The 15249-nt window shown below is 42.3% G+C and overlaps 1 pseudogene; it reads right to left on the minus strand.

The window, feature by feature from the left end:
* Window positions 1–1045: 1045 nt before the first annotated feature.
* Window positions 1046–1163, minus strand: LOC126177643 (5S ribosomal RNA; annotated as a pseudogene).
* Between the last annotated feature and the right edge of the window lie 14086 nt (window positions 1164–15249).

Genomic DNA, 15249 nt, shown 5'->3' on the forward strand with positions numbered 1-15249 from the left:
TGTGCAGTCAATACCTGCCGCAAGGCAGACAACCCAATGATGATGGCCTCTATCTGACTTCCAAATCAATCTTTCTCACTGCACCATGTATATAATGATGAACCAGAACTGCCCGCCGCGGTGGCCGAGCGGTTCTAGGCGCTTCAGTCCGGAACTATGCGGCTGCTACGGTCGCAGGTTCGAATCCTGCCTCGGGCATGGATGTGTATGACGTCCTTAGGTTGGTTAGGTTTAAGTAGTTCTAAGTCTAGAGGACTGATGACCTCAGATGGTAAGTCCCATAGCGCTTAGAGTCATTTGAACCAGAACTCCACCGATAAGCTTTTAGAGGTGCTAGTATGGACCAAACAAAGGAAAAAAGTGCAATACACATGGACTCTAAAGTGCATACCTTACGAGCTATGAATATTTGTTCATGTTCGCTACTGTGAAACATCTCTTTTACCAAACAGGTGCTCGTAGCTCTTCAGGTATGCATTTTGAAGCCCATGTTTACCGGAAATTCTTATTGTTTAGTCCGTGCTACCACATCTTTAAAGTATGGAAAACTAAGAGTCTTCAGTGGAATAGATGTGTATCGCGGTAGTGAAGACGAAACAGTGCCCATAGCCCCTAAGATATACATTTTACAGCCAATTTTTACAGAATATTTTTATTGTTTCTCTTTCTATACTACCACCTCTGGAAGTTTGACTGTGAACTTCTGGTTCGCCTTGTATATCGTTTAGTAGTTATTAGTTTACTACTACAGGGTCTCTCTCGATTATATCAGGAAAGTATATATATTCATGTAGGATGTTTATTTTAACTGAAGACACTGAAATATCTCGAAAGCTACACATAGCACTCCGTCTTCAGGCCACAAGTGGCCCATCGGGACCATCCGACCGCCGTGTCATCGTTAGTTGAGGATGGGGATAGGAGGGGCGTGTTGTCAGCACACCGCTCTCCCGGTGGTTACGATGGTTTTCTTTGACCGGAGCCGCTACTGTTCGGTCGAGTAGCTCCTCAATTGGCATCACGAGGCCGCGTGCAACCCGAAAAACGGCAACAGCGCATGGCGGCCTGGATGGTCACCCATCCAAGTGCCGGCCACACCCGACAGCGCTTAACTTCGGTGATCTCACGGGAACCGGTGTATCCACTGCGGCAAGGCCGTTGCCCAAAGATACACATAGCATGAAAAAAAAACTTGTAGTTCCAGTTTGTTTTTCTCGGAGGGAGACATCCGACCATACCACATTCGACACACCACCTCACTTCGTGGCTGGCGGGGGGCAACTCTGAAATCTTCAATGGAAACTCCCGTTTTTTATTGCAGATTACGATTCTGAGGAAAAATCTACATACGTTTTGCCAGAAGTATTTTCTTCGTTTCGCCACAGATGGTGGTGTAACCGGAGGAATATAAATGGGTACACAATCGTAATTTACGACATGCTACTCAATGCCCCTTGAATGTCCAGTGGCATGTGGGACACCTCCTCCATGCTGCCATGGTATGACAGGCCAGTATTTCACAACGTCGAATTGGAAACATCATCCGGAACGTTTTATTCCTGCGACATATCGAACAGGGGACTACTCGACGCACCACCATGGCCGGATTACGACATATCATTACGGGCAGTACACTGCGGTCGGAACTTGCGACCGAACCGCCGAATCTTTCCATCAGTAAATGGGGTATGTTCTCAACTGACTCGGTTGTTTTAACCCCCTCCACTGACGGAATGACCCGCTTCCTAATTCCGTATGTATAAAACCAATACGGACTTGTAGCTGTCACGCCTTTGCGCTTACTGCTACGTATTTTAACTGTAAATAGCTCAGTCCTAATGGTAAGAGGTAGTAGTGAATTCACGTTGTTAATATTTGAATACAGCACAGCTGCCACAAGCTCAGCTCACTTTTACCCAACTCCTACCCTCGCCATTGCACCACATTAACTAGGTGCTACGTGGACCTTGCTAAATTCACTTGCGTATACATTTTTGACCGTTACTCGCCAGTATTTACCTAATGATTAGTACACTCCTAACCGGACTATTTCCCTAAGAGCTGTGATGATTGAACGGGTTCGATCCACGGCCTACAGTGCCTTACAGTTCACACGGTAACACTGCCTACCTGATCCACTTAACTTGGTATGAGCTTATGTATCCAATCACCACTGCTAACCGCAGTGGATAATCCTATCAGCACGACGAGAGCAGCAGACTTACCGTCGAATCCTCCTGAAAATACTTATAACTACGGTCGCCAGCTCTGAAGGAGCAAAAGAATAAATCAATTTTTGGCTCGTTTCAAAGTGAAATGGCTTGAGTTGAATTTAAACTTAATTCTGAATATTACTATTTCTGATCATTCTAGATGATTCTACAAAGCAAATACTCTCTCAATTTCTGTGAGTTGGCTTGGTAATTACTACCAAGACAGTTTATGCAACTTGGGTTAACAAAATTCTATCCTTCAACTTATTTAATGATTTTGGATGTTACTCTTTGGACAATTGACACAGAATTAGTTAAGTGACTTTACTTGAAAGGTTACTCAGAAAAATTTAAGGAACTATAAATAGGCGACTCATTCTGGTGTGACCATTGCTCTTTTTAACATTCTTATACGCTAAAGTATTCTACAAACAAAAGAATTGTAAATGAAAGAGGCGATGGTGGCCTCAGTCTGATTTCACTATACTATGTTTGAGGTTACTACACTTTACAATGAACAACATGCGTCGTAATTTTACTCATTACTATATTCTGTCCTCTGCACTTGCATAAAAGAAAACTGGTATTCTCCTTTTACATGTATACAAAGTTCGACTTAACAATTGCAAGCAGTCTTGCCTTGGGTAGACGTGTCGGTGCTGGTGGTGAGATGCATGTGGCTAACGCAGCTCTTCACGCCTCATGCCCTTAATGGCGGCTGGAACTACGAGCTGTAGCACTCGTATAAGCTACTGTACGTCCGCCATAAAATCTGGGTGCAGGAACTCTTACAATCAGCCCCTGTGGCATAGAGACGGCTTCAATATCCATGGCGACGATATTCGCCTCTTCTCTGTAGCACAATCACTTTTGCGTGAGCAGAGTTACGCACGTCCGATCACGTCAACACTCCCCAGGCCATTGCATTGTTCAGTCCCTGTGTCTCCAGCTACCCCTACCTACGCTCGTATCACCAAGAGTGGGGGCGTTCCCCTACCACCTTTTCACCGAAATCATTTAGTATTTAAGAATATTTATATTTATTACCCTGGAGTTCATACCAGTCATAATAATTTACTACTAGCGCTTTACAACATTAAATTATACAGTAATAACTTATAATTACCAAGAAAAAGAATACATTTGACTCCGAGAGCTTAGTGCATTGTCTGACAGGTAGCGCTAATTCCCAGTTTCGCCAATAGATGGCATCAGGGTGCACTCCCTGGCAGTCTCACACAAGCGCGCCCGTTTCCGACGCGCGGGCTCCAAATTACTGTCAGCTTTCGCGTATAACTCTCTCGCGAATTGTAAAATTGTTACGCTTTGGTTTATTTATTCTCTTTGTAACAACACATTTACGAAGAGAGTTACGTGAAATACTTTTAGCAATGCTGTGCTTTGCTTTTCTTTATCATCATTACCTTTTAGCGGAATAAAATGTATATATGGAAGTCTGATTGTTCTGGATCTGGCCTACAATTTAAGGAACGATTTTTCGTAACTGCAACTCATGCTAAGAATCAATATATCTTCCCTACTTCATAGTGATTAAAAGTTGAAATTACTTTGTTATGAACACTGATGTTACAGTTCGTATGATCGTTCAAAAACACAAGTTCGCAGTGGATTTTATTTCTCGTTAAAATGCTATTTCATACCACGACTAGCCCAAGAACATGAGACTCTCATTAAAAAATACGTTGTCACTATAAAGTTTGCCAGATCAGAACGGAGCACAGCAAGATTCCTATCAGATTCTGAAGGTACATTAAATTATTTGCACTGTAAATTACATCCTATCAGCAGCCCGCGTCAACCTGCAACACATCATAAAATCTGCTGATCTTCACTGCCAGTCTGGGAGCTAAAAGAAATAATATTATTTTACTATTATTTTACCGCTTCCTTGCGGTATGCTCGACTATATTGTAAGTCGTTTAAATACGCCGCGGCAGCGGCTCTTCGTTCTCCACGCAGCTCAGCACCACAGATAATATTTATATAACTGAAAAATGTCTCAACAGGATGGGATAATATGCAAGCAAGCTTAACAATAAATAATACAAGTTTTCATTTAAACAACTCTATTAAAACCTTTAAATATCTCAGTGATTACAGACCTTTGTGAATTCACACGTAATGGCGTACATTGCTTAGTCTCGACAAAAGAGTGCTACATTCGCGTTCTCTACGACAACCACAGGAGATCTTACTCGCACAACTTCCAAATCAAGAAGACAAAGACATTAATCTACATCACGCATTATATACTAGTTCCTTTTTTAATCTCTGTTTAACATTTATCTTCTGTGTCGGTTTTATTACTCGCCGACGCAGACGTTTTCAAAAATAAATAATAAAAAAATACATAATTTTATGCAATGACACAATATGATACATCTAATTCTCTAATTACTACATAATATATTGTTTTTGTTTCTCTAGACGTTACACAGCCCACCATCATTTCAGTTCCGTTACAAACTCACGTATTTTGCCAGACGTAGAACCGATAGTGGCTCTAAATATTACAGTCCTCGCGCAGTGTTTATTGCCCCTACACCTACTTATCATTTGGAGAACAGACGCGCAAGTGGACGATGAATGTTGCAACCACGGAAGAAAAAACAGAAATGGTCCTGATTTAGGAAGAATGTAGGAGAAATGTTGACGCTGCTGTCGTCTTGTATGGCGAGAGATTTTTAGAGAAAGCTCGTTCTCGTTCGTTCTCTGACGAGGTTGTGAACGCCTTTATGTCTGATGGCAGCGTACAGACGGGCAAAAGGAAGGGAAGCAAACGTGTTACAGGAGAAGCTAATGAAGTACTAGCGGCACTGTAGCTCAGCCGACTGATAAGTGCCCGTCAATTACACAGAGATTCCAGTATGTCTGTAGGTAATAGCGTCACAATACTGCATCGTCAAAACTATCGTACAGGATGTTTCAAAAATGACCGGTATATTTGAAACGGCAATAAAAACTAAACGAACAGCGATAGAAATACACCGTTTGTTGCAATATGCTTGGGACAGCAGTACATTTTCAGGCAGACAAACTTTCGAAATTACAGTAGTTACAATTTTCAACAACAGATGGCGCTGCGGTCTGGGAAACTCTATAGTACGATATTTTCCACATATCCACCATGCGTAGCAATAATATGGCGTAGTCTCTGAATGAAATTACCCGAAACCTTTGATAACGTGTCTGGCGGAATGGCTTCACATGCAGATGAGATGTACTGCTTCAGCTGTTCAATTGTGTCTGGATTCTGGCGGTACACCTGGTCTTTCACGTGTCCCCACAGAAAGAAGTCACAGGGGTTCATGTCTGGCGAATAGGGAGGCCAATCCACGCCGCCTCCTGTATGTTTCGGATAACCCAAAGCAATCACACGATCATCGAAATATTCATTCGGGAAATTAAAGACGTCGGCCGTGCGATGTGGCCGGGCACCATCTTGCATAAACCACGATGTGTTTGCAGTGTCGTCTAAGGCAGTTTGTACCGCCACAAATTCACGAAGAATGTCGAGATAGCGTGATGCAGTAATCGTTTCGGATCTGAAAAATGGGCCAATGATTCCTTTGGAAGAAATGGCGGCCCAGACCAGTACTTTTTTAGGATGCAGGGACGATGGGACTGCAACATGGGGCTTTTCGGTTCCCCATATGCGCCAGTTCTGTTTATTGACGAAGCCGTCCAAGTAAAAATAAGCTTCGTTAGTAAACCAAATGCTGCCCACATGCATATCGCCGTCATCAATCCTGTGCACTATATCGTTAGCGAATGTCTCTCGTGCAGCAATGGTAGCGGCGCTGAGGGGTTTCCGCGTTTGAATTTTGTATGGATAGAGGTGTAAACTCTGGCGCATGAGACGATACGTGGACGTTGGCGTCATTTGGACCGCAGCTGCAACACGGCGAACGGAAACCCCAGGCCGCTGTTGGATCACCTGCTGCATTAGCTGCGCGTTGCCCTCTGTCGTTGCCGTACGCGGTCGCCCTACCTTTCCAGCACGTTCATCCGTCACGTTCCCAGTCCGTTGAAATTTTTCAAACAGATCCTTTATTGTATCGCTTTTCGGTCCTTTGGTTACATTAAACCCCCGTTGAAAACTTCGTCTTGTTGCAACAACACTGTCTTCTAGGCGGTGGAATTCCAACACCAGAAAAATCCTCTGTTCTAAGGAATAAACCATGTTGTCCACAGCACACTTGCACGTTGTGAACAGCACACGCTTACAGCAGAAAGACGACGTACAGAATGGCGCACCCACAGACTGCGTTGTCTTCTATATCTTTCACATCACTTGCAGCGCCATCTGTTGTTGAAAATTGTAACTACTGTAATTTCGAAAGTTTGTCCGCCTGAAAATGTACTGTTGTCCCAAGCATATTGCAACAAACGGTGTATTTCTATCGCTGCTCGTTTAGTTTTTATTGCCGTTTCAAATATACCGGTCATTTTTGAAACACCCTGTATGTGCCACGTATCACAGCATCAAGAATTTCATGTCACCCATTTCCATAACCAGGTAGTGTTCTGTGAATCGGCACATCGACGAATGCAAACGACCCCACCACGTTCATTGCTGAGGTACTATTATCCGATGAGTCTACATTCACAAACTATGGTAGCGTTAACCGGCATAACAAGCACTGCTGGAATGTAGACAATCCCCAATGATTAGGGCAAGCTGACCATCAACGTCCTTGGTCGGTTAGCGTATGGTGTGGCTTAATGGGGAACACACTCGTTGGTCCGTATTTTATCGACTGCACTTTGAAAGGACACAAATATCGAACATTTCTACAACAGGAACTACCGGTATTGCTGCAGGATGTTGTCCCGGACGTTCGACAACTGATGCGGTTTCAGCATGACGGCTGCCAAGCCCATTACGCAATTGAAGCATGCCAGGTATTAGACCATGTTTACAATGGTTGATGGATCGGCAGAGTTGGCCCTATCAACTGGCTTCCTAGCTTTCGAGATTTGACGTCGCCTGTTTCTTTCTATGGGGACATTTAAAAGATATGGTGTACAAGTTAAGTGCCGACAGGCCGTGAAGACATGGTCGACCCCATCAGAAACGTATGTGCTGACATTCCCACATCTACATCTACATCTGCATGGATACTCTGGAAATCACATTTAAGTGCCTGGCAGAGGGTTCATCGAACCACCCGTCACAATTATCTGTTGTTCCAATCTCGTACAGCGCGGAAAGGACGAACACCTATATGTTTCCGTACGAGCTCTGATTCCTCGTTTCTCCCTATGTAGGTCGGTCAAAACAAAATATTTTCACATTCGGAGGAGAAAGATGGTGACTGGAGTTTTGCGAGAAGATTCCGCGGCAAAGAAAAACGCCTTCCCTTTAATTATGTCCAGTCCAAATTCTGTATCATTTCAGTGAGACTCTATTCCATTTTTCGCGATAATACAAAACGTGCTGCCCTTCTTTGAACTTTTTCGATGTCCTGATTTACGGAGAATGTAGGACAGATGTTCAGGCTGCTGTTGTTGTAACAGACGTTCAGGCTGTTGTTGTTGTATGGCGAGTGGTTTTTTTTTTTTTTTTTTTTTTTTTTGTTTTGTTGAGAAAGCTAGCTGTCATTCGTTCTCTTGCATGGTTGTCAGTCCTGTCTGGTAAGGATCCTACAACGTGCAGCAGTATTCTAAAAGAGGACGGACAAGCGTAGTGTAGGCAGTCTCCTCAGTAGATCTGTTTCGTTTTCTAAATGTCCTGCCAGTAAAACGCAGGCTTTGGTTAGGTTTCGCCACAATACTTTCTATGTGTTCCTTCTAATTTAAGTTGTTCGTAATCGTAATTCCTAGGTATTTAGTTGCATTTGCTGCCTTTACATTTGACTGATTTATCGTGTAACCAAAGTACAACGAATTCGTTTTAGCGTTCATGTGGATGACCTCACACTTTTCGTTACTTAGGGTCAACTGCCAATTTTTGCACCATTCAGATATCTTTTATAAATCGTTTTGATTTGTTTTGATCTTCTTATGACTTTCCAGTCTTTGGGTACGGATCTTTCGTCAAGGGAACGATTGTAAATGATTGTTAAGTATGGAGCTAATGCATCAGCATACTCTGAAAGGAGCCTAATTGATATACAGTCTGGACCAGAAGATTTGCTTTTATTAAGTGATTTAAGCTGATTCACTACTCCGAGGATATTTACTTCTACGTTACTTGTTCTAGCAGCTGTTATTGATTCGAATTCTGGAATATTTACTTCGTATCCTTTTGTTAAGGCATTTCGGAACGCTGTGTTTAGTAAGTCTTCGATAGTATCTCCATTGCTATCGCGGAGAGAAGGCATTGATTGTTTCTTGCCGCTAACATGTTTCACATGCGACCAGAATCTCTTTGGATTTTCTGCCAGGTTTCGAGACAAAGTTCAGCTGTGGAAACTGTTATAAGCATCTCGCATTGAGATATATGCTTCTGTCTTGTGTACGGTCATTTGAAAAGCTGATCACTAAGCGGACTGAAGCTGACGGCACTACGTTTGGACACTTACTCTAATTGGAAACGTAGAGCAGCATTCACCTCGAGACACTGCCGCAGTGGCACGTTTAGTAGCCCCCTGTTCGATATGACGCAGGATACAGCGTTGCGAATGCGGTTTACATTTATAAGCTTGGAGATGGGGTCACACGTGCCACTGAATATTCAAGGGGCACCGAGTAGCGTGTCGTAAATTACGACTGTACACCCATTCATAATCCTCCGATTACAGCGCCATCTGTGGCGAAAAGAAAAAAAAATGCTTCTGACAAAACACCTGTAATTTTTTTCCGTAGAATAGTAATAGAACAGCATTATACATGTTTGCTGCAAAGTGAAAAATTATTATTCTCTGACGCATCTCAGAAATGGCTGATTAAGTTGGGTGTTTCACATTATTCATATTATAGGCTTCTAGGAGGGAGGAGGAGGATATTAGTGTTTAACGTCCCGTCGACAACGAGGTCATTAGAGACGGAGCACAAGCTCGGGTGAGGGAAGGATGGGGAAGGAAATCGGCCGTGCCCTTTCAAAGGAACCATCCCGGAATTTGCCTGAGGCGATTTAGGGAAATCACGGAAAACCTAAATCAGGATGGCCGGAGACGGGATTGAACCGTCTTCCTCCCGAATGCGAGTCCAGTGTGCTAACCACTGCGCCGCCTCGCTCGGTATAGGCTTCGAGGGTTTGTAGAGGGGACGTACATCATTATGACATCAAGCAACATTTTCGTTCGAGTACAATGACTGCGAGAAACGATTCATTCGCAGGTAGAAGGGTTCACTCTAGTGCTGCACGAACGTGTCGCATTCACTACTTTGAAGAGGCCGTCCTTTGTCATGCAGACGACAACAGGAGGAAGAGTACTAGAAACATTGCCCAGGCCATGGGCTCCCGTAGAGCACATAGGTCAGACCTCATTGTCTTCGTAGCAGGCAGAACGTGAAGCGAAAGATTTGAAAGTGATCCGATCTCCAAACTTATTTTATACGCAACCGGTACATTTCCGAATATGGATTCTTTTGCAAAGCTTTATCTAGTAAGTCCCATCTACAACCGCTAGAAGCCAGAAACTGGTATTGTGAAACACCCTGTATATGTTAAAACCATGAATAAGAGAACAAAAGAGACGCAATGGATAGAAATAATTATCACATGTGTTTCATAGATCAGTGCTAGGATAAGCGTCACGTTTCCTTTGTCATTACCAGAAACAGCAGAAGCAGCAGCTTATGTTCTTCTTCTGAGCATTTGTCATCAGTTCTTTTTCGTGGCGAAGGGGGAGAAGGTGAGGGGGGCGGAGTATCTAAAAGCAGCAAGCTACATTCTTTATGTGACGGTTACTTATGTTTCCCAGTGGTGAAATTCAGGCGTTGTAAATCAAGTTGCTCCAGTTTGGCTTTGGGCACTGAGTGACGGAGGATATGAGGAGAGCATCGCATATCACTGATAACGAGGTCGTGCGTTACGGATCTCAAGTCGTCGCTCGCTTTCGGAAAGAACGCCGAGGAAATCCAGCAGCAGCTTCTATATAAAGTGGGTAAGTCTTCCTCACTATTCTGGCGAATTTTACACTATAAATACAGGGTTATTACTAATGATTGAAGCGATTTCACAGCTCTACAATAACTTTATTATTTGAGATATTTTCACAATGCTTTGCGCACACATACAAAAACTCAAAAAGTTTTTTTAGGCATTCACAAATGATCGATATGTGCCCCTTTAGTGATTCGGCAGACATCAAGCCGATAATCAAGTTCCTCCCACACTCAGCGCAGCATGTCCCCATCAATGAGTTCGAAAGCATCGTTGATGCGAGCTCGCAGTTCTGGCACGTTTCTTGGTAGAGGAGGTTTAAACACTGATTCTTTTACATAACCCCACAGAAAGAAATCGCTTGGGGTCAAGTCGGGAGAGCGTGGAGGCCATGACATGAATTGCTGATCATGATCTCCACCACGACCGATCCATCGGTTTTCCAATCTCCTGTTTAAGAAATGCCGAACATCATGATGGAAGGGCGGTGGAGCACCATCCTGTTGAAAGATGAAGTCGGCGCTGTCGGTCTACAGTTCTGGCATGAGCCAATTTTCCGCGGGCTACGCGTGAAACTTGGCCGCACGCGTTCAACCGTTTCTTCGCTCACTGCAGGCCGACCCGCTGATTTCCCCTTACAGAGGCATCCAGAAGCTTTAAACTGCGCATACCATCGCCGAATGGAGTTAGCAGTTGGTGGATCTTTGTTGAACTTCGTCCTGAAGTGTCGTTGCACTGTTATGACTGCCTGATGTGAGTGCATTTCAAGCACGACATACGCTTTCTCGGCTCCTGTCGCCATTTTGTCTCACTGCGCTCTCGAGCGCTCTGACGGCAGAAACCTGAAGTGCGGATTCAGCCGAACAAAACTTTCTGAGTTTTCTACGTATCTGTAGTGTCGTGACCATATGTCAATGAATGGAGCTACAGTGAATTTATGAAATCGCTTCAATCATTTGTAATAGCCCTGTAAATGTAGATATGTCTTACTGTCCTCTTATCAGAGTATTTTATCGCGTCCGCTCTTCGTAAGCCTAGTTTTTTTTTCTTTTTTTACCCATTCTACCAAAAGGAAAGTAAAAAATGATTATTACACTGTTTTTGGACATTGGTATTAGATGGTGTGATACCACACAAAGTTCAGTCTTTTGTTATCATCCGGCATCTCCTCACACGACCTCTTTATTATATATATTTATTGCGATTAGGTATGCTCTCTCGGTATCTAAAATAGGCCACGAATAAGTGCTGTAGACAATGAATAACAGTTTGTGTACTTCTTTTTACTATGTGGATTGCCTTACATATGGAGAAAATCTAAATGAGAGAGAGAGAGAGAAAGAAAAAAATTAGGTAACAGGATAATTAATCTATCTCGATCATCAATACTTTGACAATCTGGCGCTGTGTAGCCTTGGAATGTACGTTAAGTACCAGCAGCTACACCCCACTCCCCTCACATTTGTATAAATTAGCTGCTATAATGGAACCTTTATCCTCACTAAGCTATTAAAGAAACATTCCACATGGTAAAAGTACAGATGACAGGCGCATCTATAACGTAGGAAACTTTGATTCAGTGGGAGTTTGTTTTGGGAGGGACTGAACCAATTCTCCTTTCACGGTCTGCTTCACTAAGTGGACTGCATCAATTGGCAGTCTCTAGAGGCGCAGTAAGAACCACTCTCGAAGTCTGTCGACTCCAAGTAATTGGTTATCTACTCCAAAGTTGCTTCATTAGTTGGGTTATTTCCTGGTTTCTTTGCTCCCACGGTCGGTACGGAATTTACTCCTTTACGCCACGGTGAGAGACCTATTATTTTAAATGTTTCACAAAAATGTCTTGATTCGGTTTTTATAAGTGATTGGTCGTCATTACTTTACCTGCACTTGTAACTTCGTTACAAGTGTGTCAAACTCCAGACGAATATATTAATGAACTATACTAGCCGCTACAAAAAATAGTTCTCTCCAATATGCCTCGTGGTTCAAGGACCCTTGTTTCTTCTGAGTGATTCCATTCTTCGTTTTCTCCTTGTATAAACCGTCTTGAGAGAACATGCATTTTAAACACGGTGCAAAGGGAAAAAAACTGGTAAAGTTAGAGCAAGGCAGTGGACGTCTATTCGGGCAGGACTTTCCACTGTGGAACTACGGCGATGAAACAACAACTAATCCAGGACGAGCGCCAGAAAGTTTGTTAATTTAATCTGTTTTCCTCAGCTAATATTTTTTAAGCTAAAGAGCGCAGTTCTAGGATAAATTAGATCAACATTGTGTAAAACGGGCAGTCAAAGGGTACCGCGATTTTTCTGTGATGTTTGTTGCCCAAACCTTGACTGTTAAATTAACTGCACTACCACCGTAATTCCACTAACAGCATAACAAAGCAGCAGTCTAGCCGGACGTAACTGCTCTGCTACACATTTGCGATGCCTTTCGCTTACCGTCCCCGTTTCCGTGCGCTCGTTCCTGAGTGGCTGTTATTTCATGGCCGTAGCTCGACAACGGTGCTTATCTGATAAATGTTACCGGCTTCAACGTCTCCTAGAAAGCTTTGACCTTTTTGTCTACTGTAAATTTCACAAGGTTTATTTTCACCAAGTTGTTGTTGACATTTGCACTGTAGTAAATTGCTGTTCTCTTTAAGGGGCTCCGGAACGCCGTATACTTGCAATGTTAAAATAACGCTTATAAATTACATCTTTCCTCACAAAGTATTTGAGGTAGGAAGTTGAACTTTTTACAGATTATTTATTGGAATATGGGCTACAACTTAACACAGGGATTTTACAAAATTTTAGCTCAGTTATTAAAGATGATTTTTTTTCAATTGTAATGAAAATTCACAACATTTTTTTGAAATTTTTTATTTATATATTCAAAAATATACAGTTTTTTGGAAAAAGGCTGTGTTAAATTATGCAGAAGGTACTGTGTAACATTTACTGAAAGTTTGAAACAAATATGTTTGGAAGATCCTTAGAAAACATGTAATTAGTATAAGAAAATAAGAGTTTTGGGAATCGAGCGACAAAGATTGGATTAACTTTTTAGTGCATTCCAGGTCCATAGGATGGATTATCTTCATCCTCTGCAAACTCCTCCTCCAGCTTCCTCTTGTTCCTCCTCCTGTTTACTCTTGCTTGTTTTTCTAGACTCTTTACAGCCCTGTCTGCAGCCCGAAGGTGGTCCTTGTCTAAAGCAAGCATCGCTCGTACCATGTTAGAACCTATCTTCATTCCCATATTTCTAAATACCTTGCACCTTACAATGTTGCCATCATTGAAAGTCGCAACAGCAACTTTACTTTTACTCATTATTATACTTCAACAAAACAGAGACTCAAGAAACAGAATTAATTACGAATATTTTCGAGATAACGACAGAGTAAATAAACATGAAACAATCGACAATCACACCAGCGATTTATATTGAACCATCACAGGTTAGCCACAACACATACTTTATCTCACATCACTAAAATGTACCTGATGAACACGGACGTTAATAATAACACCATTTGACACCCATGTAGAACACATTTCAAAAAAAATTTAAAAATAGTTGTAGTCTTCGGAATTGAATAAATTATATATCTATTAAAAGGTAATAGTCTGCAGATTCAGAAAACGCAAAAAAGTAAAAATTGAACTTTTCATGATTTTGAGCCTTTCCGGAGCCCCTTAAATTTTTCCAATAAAAGTAAACTCTGTACGAAATAAAACAAAGTAAAATAAAAGATAAAATAAAAAGAATAAATGAAACACTTAGACTCAACGTGAGAGATATTCTGAATGTTGTCTAGGGATTCATTAGATCTTAGTATTAGCACAGAATTGTCTGGAGGAAGTCTTGAAGAAAGTGAATCTATTGAAGGAAGTGAAACCAGATTCGTGATTCCTGACGACACCCCACTACATAAGAGCATTTCTTCAGGAATGAATTTAAATCTCTCTCTGGAACGACTTAAGATTGGAATTTAACGTTCCTAGATCGTTAGAGAGAGAGAGGGAGAGAGAGAGAGCGTCGTGGACGCCAAAATTCAGTTTAAAATGTAAACAGAGATGCGACAATCTGCGTCTTTTGCTGACGCCAATTTGTCTCCTTGACAGAACACTTCCGTTCTTCTCATCTGGAGTCGGCTCTTTTGGATGCTGAACTACCTCTCACGCTTTAACTTACAACTTTCTGGGCTGACAGGCCGTGGTCGAAGTATAAAACTCTCCCCTGACGTTTCGTCTCCGACTGCGGGAGACATCCTCGGAGGTACAGCGGCGAACTGCGAAGAAAACTCGAGGAAGAGCTGATTATATAGGAAGTACAGAGAGCGCCACTGTCGATCACGTGGCTATGACATTTAACAGGAAAGACGAAGGTGTTAAACTGGATAAAGTTTGGATGTCAGCGTTGCACCGCAAGCGTGACAATCGATTACTTTCAATCGAGAATGTTGGCATTACCAGAGACAATCTCATAGCTGACGCCACGTGATCGACAGAGATGGTTGGCATATAAATTTGTACTACTGTAGTAGACGTGGGCTTCGTGTCTATCTTGGCCACAATAATGCGTTCACTATGCTGTTTGTAGTAGGAAAAGGAAGAGAAGGGTGACGAAAGTTTAATAGTCATGAGTGACTGGAATTCGGTAGTAGGAAAAGGGAGAGAAGGAAACGTAGTAGGTGAATATGGATTGGGGCTAAGAAATGAAAGAGGAAGCCGCCTGGTAGAATTTTGCACAGAGCATAACTTTATCATAGCTAACACTTGGTTCAAGAATCATGAAAGACGGTTTTATGCATGGAAGAACCATGGAGATACTAAAAGGTTTTAGATAGATTATATAATGGTAGGACATAGATTTAGGAACCAGATTTTAAATTGTAAGACATTTCCAGGGGCAGTTGTAGACTCTGACCACAATCTATTGGTTATGAACTGTAGATTAAAACTGAAGAAA

The sequence above is a fragment of the Schistocerca cancellata genome, chromosome 3, assembly GCF_023864275.1.
Source record: "Schistocerca cancellata isolate TAMUIC-IGC-003103 chromosome 3, iqSchCanc2.1, whole genome shotgun sequence".
Lineage (NCBI taxonomy): Eukaryota > Metazoa > Arthropoda > Insecta > Orthoptera > Acrididae > Schistocerca > Schistocerca cancellata.